The 10821-nt window shown below is 37.3% G+C and overlaps 1 pseudogene; it reads left to right on the top strand.

The window, feature by feature from the left end:
- Positions 1-4236: 4236 nt before the first annotated feature.
- Positions 4237-6585, top strand: LOC149160408 (L-type lectin-domain containing receptor kinase IV.2 pseudogene; annotated as a pseudogene).
- The last annotated feature ends 4236 nt before the right edge of the window (positions 6586-10821 follow it).

The raw sequence follows: 10821 nt of genomic DNA, 5'->3' as shown, positions 1-10821 counted from the left end.
AACACATTCTCAATAAGATAAGCACTAAATGACTAAAATAATTCAACTATATTAGTACATGTGAAAGAAAACATGAAATACAAATGTCCACAGAATAGTCTTACAAACATTCATAGTCCATGGATGAAGAACATGGTGGCCTTAAAAGGCTTTTGTTATTAAGAAAAAGTTCTAAGACACATGTTTACAATGTACATCACTAGCCCCAATAATGGGACATTGGCACTGCTCCTTGCTCCTCAAAGAACTATCTGATCTCTCTAATGCCTTGTGGGAGGAGCCAAGGTGAAAATTCCTCTACTCAAACAATGAGGGGGTATATATAACCAAGGGGTGATTTTTTCCCCTTCTGATCCCTTGACTACCCTCATGACTATTCAACTTCCTACGACTTTTCAACTTACATGACTCTTCATATTCATGTGTGTCCTTTGGACTTCCACTTTACAATAAGTTTGGATACAATACACATGGTCCACAATAGTGATGTGGCATATGAATACTCATGACATGACACTGTTGACATGGACTATTTGATGATGTGGCAATGTCAAGTCATTGTTTCTGCTGAGTGCTAGATCTCTTCTTGGATATGATTTCTCTTCTCCTCCGCATGGCTTGGTAATGCAAATTCCCAAACTAAATAACTTGACATAGATACTTTAATTACCTATATTATAGGACCCTAACACCAACCAGGAACAGACACTCATGAACCAAAAGTCTCCATCTAACATCCAATAGAATAGTTGACAACAGATGCGATAGTTGTTACAACCAACAAATAAGGAAATATTTGTCTAGTATCCCACGGAATATTCGAAAAGAATGGGACAAAAATGACAACCATTATAGCACATTATCAATAAGATAAGCAATAAAATAACCGAAATAGTTCAACTATCTTAGTACATGTGAATGCAAACATGAAATACAAACATCCACAAAATAGTCTAACAAATATTCATAGTCCATGCACGAAGAACGTGCTAGCCTTAAAAGGTTTTTGTTATTAAGAAAAAGTTCTAAGACACATGTTTACAATGTACATCACTAGCCCCAATAGTGGGATGTTGGAGCTAGGCCTTGCTCCTCAAAGAACTAGCTGGTCTTTCTAATGCCTTCCAGGAGGAGCCTAGGTGAAAATTCCTCTACTCAAACAATGAGGGGGTATATATAACCAAGGGGTGATGTTTTCCACTTATGGATCTTTTACTAACGTCATGAATGTTAAAATTCCTAAGACTTTTCAACTTACATGACTCTCCATATTCATGTGTGTCCTTTGGAATTCCACTTTACAATAGAATTGGATATAGTACACATGGTCCACAATAGTGATGTGCCATATGAATACCCATGACATGACACTATTGACATGGACTGCTTGATGATCTGGCAATGTCAGGTCACTGTTGCTGCTAAGTGTTAGATATCTTCTTGGATATGCTTTCTCTTCTCCTCTGCATGGCTTGGTAATGTGAAGTCTTCAATGATCTTAAGTCTTGGATGGTAGTTACAAACTTGTGTCCCTTTTCTTCCTCTTGATAGATCCACTTGTGAGTTCAATTGCAAGAGAGTCTTTATGCATGCTTCCCTCCTCCTTTTCCTTCTTCATCATCTCACCATGATTTGATAGTGTACCTATTCCTACAACTCACTAATGATAGGAAAACATCAATTTGAAAAACCCTAGTCTAAGATGATGTATTATTATCCATGAACTGAGCTCAGGACAAGTTACAAGCTTGGAGAAAGGGCTCAGTGACTACGCATTACATAGTTCCAGCAGACAAGGGGAGACCTTTATCACTGAGATTGTGCAGTGCGTAGCTCAAGCCAAACTGAGGGAAATTTTTGCGCAATGCTCACTAAGGGAAAAACTTTCACAGTGGCCACTGAGGGAAAATATTGCGCAGTTCAAGTAGGTAGTGGAGGCTGTGGGATGGGGCCCTAGGAGGAAAAATAGTGTAGTTTCAAGAGGCAAAGGGGACTAGGCAGTAGAGAGGCCTAAAGCGAAGATATACGCAGTGTTTGAAGGCAGTGAGCTCTCGTTGAGGGAAGGGAATTGGAGGAAGCATCTGCGCAATTTTGGAGGCCAAGGGAGGTTGTTCTCTCTACACATTGCACAGTTCCAGAAGGAAAGAGAAAATCTTGAGGGTTGAATGTGCGAAGTGCGCAGTTCAAGGTAAGCTGAGAGGCACAGCTACGCAATTCTCAAGGTCAAGGGAGGCTACTGAACTCTAGAATTGCACAAAACAATAGACCTTGAGGAAAGTGGCTATGCACTGTGCAGTTCTAGGCAGCAGGGCCACATCCAAGAGGGATGAGATTGCGCAGTGGGTAGCTCAGTTAGGGCCCGATGAACCTAAGTTTCCCGGTCAAGAAGATTTTCTGAAAATGGCTAAGTGCGAGACGAAAGACGGACTCGTGATGAACTTGAACTATGATCACACAGTTAGCATACTTTGATGACACGACAACATAGATCATCGGAACAAACAAACAAAACATTCCCCTTTGTGTGACTGCCTCATGCCAAGATGCAACAAGTGCGGCACTTAATATTTTGGGGCGCCCGTGATGACACTTGTGTGACAATGCTTAAGACTTTGTGTATAGATCTGACGAACATTTACATGGTTAGGACGACTCATATACACAAAAACTGACCTTCGAAACCATGAGAAAAAGACTCACAAACATTATACAACATAGAAACATGCCAAAAGACGATAGTTAATCCAACAAGCAAAAGGGGCCAAAGAACTTCAAGAAAGCTCATGGAATGAGCTTGAGTGTTTGCAACAATCAAGGAAAAGACCAAGAAAAGCTTTGAAATTTGAGTGCAAGCCAAAATTTTGGAGGGTGTTACAATAGTTACAACATAAATATAGTTCTATCAAGTATAAAAGTGGCTTTGAGGTTAAATCTTTCCTATACAGTTAATAATTTTTAATAGCTTGATATACCCTATCTATATATATAAATATATCTATATCCATGTATATTAACCACATTTAGTAAAGTTGTTGTGAATATGTCTAATATAAACCTATCCTCTAATGTCTTTGCGCTGTTTATATTTTGATAACATCCGTAAAAATAGAACTGTGTTAAATAAAAATGATAATTTTTTAACAAAATTTGAATATCATTTTTTCTACTATCATATAATTTTAGAAATAATTTTTTACTTGTGTGAAACTTGGTATATAATTTAAATAATTTTTTTGAAATAAAAATGGTTAATTAAAAATGAAAAATAATAATAAATACAACATATTATGGAAATTTCACGTGATAACTTTTTTGTTTCAATATATCAAAAAATTATTTTTAATATTAATTTTTATGAAAAAAAAATTAATCCGTCCTCGATAGGTATGATAGGTTAAAAGTCTAACCTATTATAGAAGACTTATGGAAAGGGCAATTGCAACTTCGATTTTGATCCCTATATTTGGTTTTGAATGGGTGTGTTGTTTTTCGGGAATCATTTTCTTTTTATTTCTCTTTCATGAGTGACGACGCTCGAGGTGCAATTGCGACTTTACTTTTGTTCGTTGGTTCTGGTTTTGAATTCTTGTGTTGTTTCTTCGGAGTCATTTTCGTTTTATTTTTCTTCAACGAAGGCTCGAGAAGCAATTGCGACTTCAATCTTGATTTGGGTTTTGGTTTTCAATTAACGTGCTGTTACTTTGGAGTCATTTTCGTTTTTTTTCATCGTTCTTTCCTTTTTATTCCCCTTTTGTAAAGTATCGTATTTCAAATAAACGTGAAATAACAAGTTGCCCGTTACGAATTTTGTAAAGAATCAGTGTTTTCGATCACTGTTAGGATAATTTTTATTTCTTTTTAAAACTAGCTGGCTGAGTTTCTTGGTATTTCAATGTGGATGGAATGACAAATTTATGGCCAGGATTCCGTGAAGTTCTGTCCAGTTAAATTCCCTTAAAGGAAGAGATTCTATCGGCACAAACCACGTACTCACCTCATTTAAATAAAACTAAACACCTCACAAACCATTTACTCACCTCGTTTAAATAAAACTAAAACTAAACCCACACAAACCCATTAAAAAGCTAATTACCTACCTTATCCAAATTTCTAAGCTCAGAGCTAGGAAATCTTTGAATGATGAGCTCCCGACAGCGGAGTCATTTTCAAAGATTTTAATGGGCTTTTCTAAAGTCTCTGTGCGGCTTCAGACATCACTCATCTATATATTTGTTTCGACTCCACCAATAGAAACAGCCAATGATGCTAGAACCATGGTGCAACTCCTAATAGCCATCGTCTCCCTCTTCATACCACTTATACCAGCACAGGCCGATGTGGATCATCCACATACCACTTTCATCTTCGATGGATTTAATGAAACCCACCTGATCTTGGAAGAGGAGGCTTCAATCAGTAGATCCAAGTCTGTGCTCGTCCTCACAAATCAGTCGCAGTTCATGCTCGGCCGCGCGCTCTATTCAATTCCCGTGCAGATGAAAAGAAACGGGACGCTTTCCTCCTTTAGCACTACATTCGTTTTCTCCATGGCGCATCCTCCCTCTGCTGAAGCCGGACATGGATTTGCCTTCATCATCATGCCCCACAGATCTCCCACTGGCGCTGTGGCAAAAGAGTATCTGGGCTTGCTTAACCTTACCAACTTTGGACAGCCATACAATCACTTATTCGCAGTGGAGTTCGATACGATCAAGACCTTGGAGTTCTATGACCCCGACGACAACCACGTGGGTGTAAACATTAACAGTCTCATCTCAGTGCAGACCAAGCCTGCTGGATATTGGCATGGGGAGGACAGCTTCCATGGATTGAACCTCAAGAGTGGACGGAACATACAGGCCTGGATCGATTACAATCATCCTCAAAGCCAACTCAACGTTACCATCACGTTGGCGGGGTCGCCGAGACCGCAAAAGCCGCTGATGTCTCTGAAAATCGATCTGGAAAACGTGATACAAGAGAAGATGTTCGTTGGCTTTTCAGCGACCACAGGGTACTTCAAGGAAAACCATTATGTTCTCGCGTGGAGCTTCACTACGCAAGGCATGGCGCCGTCCCTCAATCTATCTCGTCTCCCTTCTTTTGCGAACATGTATTCCAAACGTCCGGGCCGGGGATTCATAGCCGGCATCACCGTGGCTACTCTGCTCTTCCCGCTGGCTGTTACAGCCGTGTTTTTCATCAAAGCGAAGTATGGAAAAACGATCGAAGAATGGGAGATGGAGTACTACTGGCCCCACAGGCTGACTTACAAGGAATTGAGCATCGCCACGAGCAAGTTTCGGGAAGAAAACGTTTTGGGGGAAGGGGGTTTTGGCAAAGTCTACAAGGGCGTTCTTCCCAGCAGCGGCAAAGAGGTCGCCGTGAAATGCATAAATAAGGAGGTTACGGAGGGAATGAAGGGTTTCATTTCAGAGATATCGAGCATGGGTCGCCTACAACACCGGAACCTGGTTCATCTCTCGGGTTGGTGCCGAACGCATACGCAGCTATTCATCGTTTATGACTACATGCCAAACGGCAGCCTGGATAAATTCATCTACGGGAATCCAACAACAGTCCTCCCGTGGCATCGGCGATACGTGATTCTGAAGGGCGTGGCCGCCGGGTTGCTGTATCTGCACGACCAATGGGAGAAGAGGGTCATTCACAGAGACATCAAGTCGAGCAACGTGTTGCTGGATTCGGAGTTCAACGGGAGGCTGGGAGACTTTGGTCTGGCTCGACTGTACGATCACAATGGGAATCCGCAGACGACTCATGTTGTAGGAACGTTGGGGTACATAGCGCCGGAGCTGCTACACACGGGGAAGGCTACGCCGAGTTCGGACGTGTTCAGCTTCGGGGTTTTGTTGTTGGAGGTTACTTGCGGGAGGACTCCTGTTGATCCGTTGAAGGGCCCCGAGCAGATGATTTTGGTGGAGTGGGTGTGGCGACTTTACACAGAGCGGAGGCTGCTGGAGGCATTGGATCCAAAGCTGGATAAGGACAGATATGATGTGTGCGAGATGGAGAAGGTGTTGCAGTTGGGGTTGTTGTGTTCTCACCCAGAGCCGGAGAGCAGGCTGGGCATGCGCCATGTTTGCCAAATACTGGAAGGCGAAGCTCCTCTTCCCGACATCCGCAGGCCTTCTTTTAACGTGACTAATGTGGGTCGTTATCCCAGGGGCCTGTTTAAAGATACAAGTGATAAGTTTTGGGGGAGTACGTCTAGCGGAAGCCTTTCAGAAGAAAAAGTCACTTCGACTTCCGATAACGCTCAATCTCTCAAGCAGGGTCACATTAATAGGTTTGATCACCTGGAAGCTTTCGCAGGGTTGACAGGTTCTACCAGCAATACTGAAAATTCATCCGCTGCCCCGGCAGACCTGGTTAAACCGTTGATTGGGATTGAAGGACGTTAGGATTATCCATGACCAAGCTATACAATACTTTTATTCACTTGTTTCTAGGATAAGATTGCACCGTTTAGCCATCTGCATTTTCATTTCTCTTTACTAGCAATTAAAAAATACGTTTGATGTATATACATATTTCGTATTAATGTAAATAAGCTTTCCTTCTGCATCATACATCATGTTTTTCCAAATGATTTTCAATTTATTTTAGATTTTAATTATTAAATTTAATATAGAATAATCGTTTATATAAATTAATGCATTTTTAACCAAAGGCTTAATCATACATAAACTGACTTGTTCGTACATGGATGGATGAGATGTCCCAAAGATAACGTTTCGAATATGTTTCGAATATATATATATATATAGTTATGTGGCTCCATAGAAATGCTTAGTTTCAAAGACAACTCTTGCGATATCTAAGAACGGTGGTATATTTAGTATAAATGTTATTATATTTATGCACAATTGTTATAATTTATAAGGTTTATATTTTATTTATTTTTTAATACACATATAATTTTTTGCGTTAATTTTTTATATTTATATTTCTAAAGCTATTATAAATATCATTTTTATTTATATTTTGGAAAATATTTTAATATTTATATTTGGAAAATATTTTTTATAATACTTTAAACTATCAATATTATTGAAATTTAGAAACAAATATAATATATAGCGAAAATGAAAATCAATATAATGCAATTTTGTTAAACAATATATCTAAAGATGTAGATTTTAGTGAGAAGTTTCTAGATTTTAGTGAGAAGTTTGAAAACTAAAACTATTTTGAATGAAAATTTCAAGGTTAAAGAAAATTATCATTATAACCTAAAAGTACGCTACAAAATATTAACTTTTATAATGTTAATTGGAACAATTTTTTATGGTATTTAAAATCATTGTTTATTATCATCATTATAATAGTTAAGTGAATGTAAGTTAATGATGATTTCTCATGGTTTATGAGTGCTTATGCCAATATAAAAAGACAATAATCTATTAACAATACAAACCTATAAAAAAAATAATCATTGAAATTAGAAAGATGGTTAGAAGTATTTTTGCAACAAATTTGAATATGATGTAAAAAGATGAAATGTAGGAAAATGGATTAGTTTTCTAGCTATATATTTTTCATTTATGTCAATTAAGATTATACTGAGTAGTTAGGAGGAATGATTGTTCCTCCTTGATTGTCTTCCTAGGTACATAACATTTATTTATGGAAAATTGATATAACTAAAAGAAAATGTCATTTTTTAAAGTTTAGTATGTTATTTTTTCTCTAAAACATAATGCATATGTTCCCGTTAAGCCTTAAGCTTGGTATGTAAATGATGGACTTTTTTGAAACAAATTTGTAAAGTTGTAGAGATAACTATGAGTCCTTGTGGAGCATTATTTGTACATGCCAAAAAAAAGTGAAAAAGGTACTTCAAATTTATGTTTTATTGATTATTTGTGAATTGTATAATTAAATATAACCAATTATTTAGAATTAATTAAAAACCGTACTAGAATTATCCATAAATCTCTAGTAGATGGGATCTTCTATTAGGCCATGCTAAGGATGCTTGCAATGGGAACATATATGTGGTGCTACTCAGCTTGAACTGAAACACTAGCTAATCTATGTGGAGATGGTGGTATATAATCAATGTGTATCGAAGTCCCTACACCTAAAGGTCTAAGATACTCCTTTTAGAAGCCACGACAAATGAACTATGTTGCACTAGACTACAAGTGAGATGTGCTAACTCAATGATATTTTCATGAAGGAGATCCAAAATCTTAGATGCTTTGGGTGAAGGAAAGGCTATCCATACAAATAGGAGTAGGTGGCCCTCTCAATGGATTATTCTTGGTATTTGGCCTATCTTGGATAGAGCCAAGACCAACCTCCTAAAAGTAAGAAATGTGAAAATACTTCATGTGGAAACCGGTCATGAAATCAACCCATAATTTACAAAAGTGTATAATTCTAAATCTCTATTATTACAAGGAGGTTTATAGAAAAGCATAAACAGTGCCTATCCATCTTTCCATGCATCAAATGTACACCAATCCATGCAAAGATGATTGTTTGTTATAACAATTGTTTGGTTGGATCTACGGTTAGTAATAACTCCACAATTATCTATTTAGTGATATTAAAGTCTTTAACCTATTCTTTACTGATCCCAATGGAGTAGAATTCTCTCATCGTGGTCGTCTATTTAATTATACTTGTTAATTGATTTAAACATGTTTAATGAAGGTAATGATAGTATCAAATGATGTGCATAATACAACTCGTGATGCTTCCCTCATGTTTCTAAGCTCATGAACCAATAATTGCAATTGGTTTAATATTTTCTTATTTGTGTTTACAGGTTAGGATTTCCTTCGATGTTATTTTTTTATTGTGACTCCGTTATGAGGTCATTTTCTTGATATTGTTTTGGGTTTTTAGGTATCATAATGGCATATAATCAATGTGTAATTAAAAGTACAATTCCCTTAAAATTTTAATTTTTTCTTTCGTATTGGAAAAAATAAGAATGGAAAGATGGCTTGCCTATGAAGCTATAAGTCGTATAATAAATCTACAATGAAACAAAACATTGCCTTTAAAATTTTGCATTTTTTATTTCATACCAAAAAGAAGAAGAAAGGAATGATGACTTACCTATGACGCTGGAAGACCGTGAAGCTAGTAACCTTGGGTAGGGGCCCATGCTCATTGTGGCTACATTATCAAATGGGAAACTAGTGGGGAAACAATGAAAACCTCTGGGCCCATTCTTTTTTGGATAAATGAAAAAACATGTTATTTTATTAAGAACATGTGCATGTTATTTGATGGAAAAAATGAACAAAATCACATTTATGAGAACACATATGTCCTTAAAATTTTGTGGTAGCTTTCTCTTATTGCATCAAAATTGGATAGCATATTCATGCAACCTCCCATATGCATTTTAAAATTGTGATTATCCCAAGACACAAATATATTAAAAATAGTAATTGTTATATGTGTGTGTGTGTGATACAAGTCACAATAACTTATCATTAGAGTAAACTTTACTAAGTGATAGAGTTAATTTGATACAATCATTAACAAGTTTATCATTAGTAGTTTACAAGCTTGAGGTTTTGGTAAGCCATGATTTTGCCTATTTTATTTTCATGCAATTCATCATATTTATAGGCATGATGACTCCATTAAAATATTAATTTAGGCAAAATAATAATACATATATTACTAGGAGCTGGTTTTTCCACAAGGATTTCCAGGATAATTTATGATGTCCATGTGTTGTTCCCTTTACTTGCTACTATATAAAAAAGGTTTTCTATTGGACATGGGTCAAGGAGAGATGGGTGTTGTAGATCCAACGTATGTTAAGGATGGTTGTGCTATAGTAAGGAGTCCATGTAGTTGCATGAGCACAGATCTCCAAGGTAGTCAACAAATATGTGGTGAGGTGTTTTGTCAAAAGTGGTAGCAACATGCAATCATTGGTATATAAAATGCTTCCATGGATGATGAGGAGCTTGTAGTAGAGTGCATGGCATGGAGAGGGCCCCATTGTATGCTTGGAATATTGATCTTGGAAGTGTAGGGGATGAGTGGTGCAATGAGGCCTAAAAAGTACACATATGTTGTATCTATGGTAACTATTGAAGCACGTGATTTGAGTTGATCCTTAGAGCAAGTCATTCATCTTAATTAATATAAGTATATGAGCATGGAGATCTACATGTTTATGTGCATGATGTGGTCAAGGAATTGACTATAGGAATGCATGATGGTAGCAGAGGTTGCTGGAGAATATATGGAGGTGTTTTAAGGACCAAGACTTGTGTTTTAATTTCAAGCTCTAGAGAGAAACCATGGTTCTTATGCACATAGGTAGGCTAAGTAGGTGGAAATGTAAGTAAAATGCACCAAAGATGAAAGGAATAGGGGAAGGATTTCCCAGTAATGGGTAGTAGTCGCATGTAAGTATGCATGATGGGAAGAGAAGAATGATGTCTATTGAATGGACACAAGTTGGGCCGATGAGAAATATTTGGTGTAAATGAAGTTTGGAGGCGAAGGATAGGTGAGACAAGAATCATAGATGATTGTTGAGTGGATATTAAGGATTATTTGCAAATTATGGATCACCATTGATTAGAGATATAGCAAGGTAAAGGTTGTGTAGCTACATATACCAGAGAACATAGCTGGAGTAGATGGTTTCGAGGCTTGGTGAAGGGTATAATATGTTATGGACAGTTGTAGTAATGCATGAAGACCCCATAGTGTTTGGTCCAAATTGTAAAGTATGTAGTTATAGGAAATATGCATTCCCCAAGGTTGTTGTAAGACATGCTAATTAGGCATACATGTTGTAGCACAATAACA

The sequence above is a fragment of the Pinus tabuliformis genome, chromosome 5_2 (assembly GCF_031772625.1).
Source record: "Pinus tabuliformis cultivar Carrire ecotype Pingquan chromosome 5_2, CPIR1, whole genome shotgun sequence".
Classification (NCBI taxonomy): Eukaryota; Viridiplantae; Streptophyta; class Pinopsida; order Pinales; family Pinaceae; genus Pinus; species Pinus tabuliformis.
Note: the sequence above shows the minus strand (reverse complement) of the source record. Positions and strands in the feature narration are given on the sequence as shown.